The 3528-nt window shown below is 38.5% G+C and overlaps 1 pseudogene across 1 annotated transcript; it reads left to right on the top strand.

Moving 5' to 3' along the window:
• Nucleotides 1–206: 206 nt before the first annotated feature.
• On the top strand, nucleotides 207–3287 carry LOC143529439 (G-type lectin S-receptor-like serine/threonine-protein kinase At4g27290; annotated as a pseudogene). Its single transcript, XR_013134656.1, has 6 exons — nucleotides 207–301; nucleotides 733–1915; nucleotides 2009–2149; nucleotides 2355–2512; nucleotides 2752–2962; nucleotides 3045–3287. The product of XR_013134656.1 is annotated as a G-type lectin S-receptor-like serine/threonine-protein kinase At4g27290 (transcript).
• Nucleotides 3288–3528: the final 241 nt, after the last annotated feature.

Genomic DNA, 3528 nt, shown 5'->3' with positions numbered 1-3528 from the left:
TCTTTGAAAACGCGTAAATGACAAAACACATGAGACCAAGGCGTAAATGATACTCCATAGGACCCACCTTGACATTTAAACTAACATCTTTGTCCAACTAAGTTGACTTTTATTTGTCATTTTCAGAATCTAATCAGCATGCTTTTATTTTAAAGTTGTTATATTTGTTTTTATTTTAAGGCCTTATTTTAATTTAATGAACGTTAATGGAAGAAAGAAGAGTGATCAAAACCATGCTGATCTTTTCATTTCTTCTTGTACTTTATGCATCAGTAACTTCTACCTTTGCTGCAGACATTCTGTCTGCAAACCAAACTGTCGAAGCATGAAATGAATCTGACCTGTTCCATGACGATGTTTCCACGGATTTTCGAGATGAACGAACCACGTCTTGATCTTCTTCTCCGGTTGCTTGAGACCTGCAATGGTTTTTCGGGGGTGTGGAGGTGACTGCTAAGAAATCTCAAAAATCTCTTGTTTACAGACACAAAAAAGTGGTGGTGGCTCTTATTGAGCATGACCCCTTAATAAGGAGGTGGAGACCTCCTTATATAGAGAGCCTCATGGCCACCATCATGGTACCCTAATGGGCCTAGCCCAGTTAGGGTTACCTCCACAAAACCCCCTCAGCCCAATAACATTGTATTAGTCCATATAATAAAATAAGCCAAACATAATAAATTTAGGGTCGTAAAACCGGGTTTAGTACCATACCCCTACACAAACTGTTAGATATAATGAAACCATTGTTTCTGCTCTAGAAACCTTCGAACTCGGGTTCTTTCGCCCCGGTAACTCCACGAACCATTACGTCGGAATGTGGTACAAGAAAATCCCCATCCAAACTGTTGTATGGGTAGCCAACCGAGACACGCCACTCACCGATACTTCTAGCGAGTTAACTCTCACCCTTCAGGGAGTATTAATTATCCGAAACGCCACCACAGGCAATGTCATATGGTCATCAGGAAACTCATTAGCCACGTCATTTAAAATCCGATTAGTCGGCTTTTAGATACCGGGATCTTTATAATTCAAGAGGAAGGTGAGGACATCAATCAAGAAGATCCCATATGGCAAAGTTTCGACTTTATGACCGATACTATACTTCCGGGAATGAAGCATGGCAAGAATTTGGTAAACGGGATTGAAAGACACCTCACTTCATGGAAATCCAAAGATGATCCTGCTTCGGGTGAGTTTTCTGATTGGATTGATACCAGAGGTTACCCTCAATTGATCATAAGGGAAGGTGGGAAAATAAAGTTCCGCGGAGGTCCATGGAATGGAGTCAGCTTTACCGGAGCTCTTAACTTGAAACCGAACCAGCTTTTTAACTTCACCTTTGTTCTTAACCATAGAGAAATTTATTTCCAGTTTAATCTTATAGATCCTTCACTTTTGTTGAGGTTGGTACTACAACCAAGTGGTACTTCAGAAGGCTTGATATGGATTGATAGAAAACAAGAATGGAGCCTTTTAACGGCCCCACAAATAGATCGTTGTGATCAATACGCGGTGTGTGGGTCATTCGGGAGCTGTAACATCGACACATCCCTGGTTTGTTTGTGTTTGAAGGGATACGAACCCACAAATCCTGATCAATGGAGGAAAACAGATTGGTCACAAGGGTGTCGTCGTACTATCCCTTTGGATTGTAACCCTGAAGAAGGGTTCTACAAATATACAAATCTAAAGTTACCCGACACTTCAGAGTCGTGGTATAACCAGACCATGACCCTTGCAGAATGTAAGCAGGCATGTAAAAGCAATTGTTCGTGCACTGCTTACACAAACTCGAATATCTCAGGGAGTGGGAGTGGTTGCTTGTTATGGTTTGGTGACTTAATTGATATTCGGACGTTTGCCGAAAATGGGGACACTCTTTATATACGGGTGCCAGCTTCTGAGTTAGGTAATTCAAAACAATAGTTTTATTTTCGTTACTAACTTCATTAGTATTTGTCTAAATGTCAGCTAATTAATAAGACATTATGTTTTGACACAGAGCCAATAGAAAATAGTAGAAAAAGCTCACACTCAGGGACAAGAGTACGAGTTATCGCCCTCATAGCACTCGGATTCATGGCCATACTAGTTTCATTATGCTTATTTTACTGTTTTTATCGGAAGAAGCAACAGCACCAAGGTATTTCTCTACTTGTGAACAGGTTCAGCTTATGCTATTCTCTAGTTTTATGTTTAAAAAACAAATATAACTTATATCGCATAGAACCCGCCTAAACGTCTCTAAATAATCATTTTTTGTGGCACCAATATATTATAAACAATTTGATGTTTCAAAGAAAATGTATCTAATCGACCAACCTAACGTTGTTCGTTTCACCTTACAGGAGCACCTGCAAACGAATGGGGATGTGATCCTGAAGATAGAAGTGGTGATGAAGATCTTGAGCTACCACTATTTGGCTTGTCTACACTACTTACAGCTACAAACAACTTTTCAGTGGACAACAAACTTGGAGAGGGCGGTTTTGGCCCCGTTTACAAGGTTCGTATTCCATAACTCCATGCAGTTTTGGAGAGGGCGGTTTTGGTCAAATCACATAATACATTGTCTATAGTTCGGTCTATATTTCCTACTGATATTATTCTTGTGGTGATTCATGATCGAAGCGCATTTAGTGGTTTACCCAACAATAAAAAAAATAGAGAGACACAAATATGTAATCTTTGAGTATGTATAGAAGTCTCTTCTTTTTCTTATGATATTTATAAGTTAAGTTTTAGGGTGTACTTGAAGATGATCGGGAAATAGCAGTGAAGCGTCTAGCAAAAACATCCACACAAGGACTTTACGAGTTCAAGAATGAAGTCATCTTGATATCTAAACTACAACATCGCAATCTTGTTAAGCTCTTGGGTTGTTGCCTGGATGGTGCCGAAAAGATGTTAATTTATGAATACATGCCAAACAAAGGCCTCGATGCATTCATATTTGGTAAATAGAACATAAAAAAAATTCTTTGAAAAGTTTAAATCAATAAAATACATAAACGATAACTAATTCCAACGATTCATAGATAAGAATCAAAGTAAACTCCTTGACTGGACTGCACGTTACCACATTATCAATGGAATTGCTCGTGGGCTTCTTTATCTTCATCAAGATTCTCGACTTAGAATCATACACAGAGATCTCAAAGCTAGCAATATTCTTCTTGACAAGGATATGAACCCGAAGATATCAGATTTTGGAAAGGCAAGAACTTTTAGAGGAAATCAGATAGAGGCTAACACAAACAGAGTGGTTGGAACATAGTGAGAATCATCTACCTTAACCTTATTTAAATATATTTTGTCAGTCATGTATTTAACTTCAAATCTTCACAGTGGGTACATGGATAAAGTCAGACGTATATAGCTTTGGCGTATTGATCCTGGAAATTGTGTCTGGAGAAAAAAATAGAGGGTTTGTCCACAAAGAACATTCAAACAACCTTATTGGACATGTAAGTTTGGCCTTATAATTTTGACACTACAAATTGTATAAATGGATAAAAACTG

The sequence above is a fragment of the Bidens hawaiensis genome, unplaced genomic scaffold (assembly GCF_021521415.1).
Source record: "Bidens hawaiensis isolate Kalapana, Puna unplaced genomic scaffold, B.hawaiensis_p1.1 tig00008542_1, whole genome shotgun sequence".
In the NCBI taxonomy this organism is placed as follows: Eukaryota; Viridiplantae; Streptophyta; class Magnoliopsida; order Asterales; family Asteraceae; genus Bidens; species Bidens hawaiensis.
The sequence above is the reverse complement of the archived record's forward strand: the minus strand, read 5'-3'. Positions and strand labels throughout refer to the sequence as shown.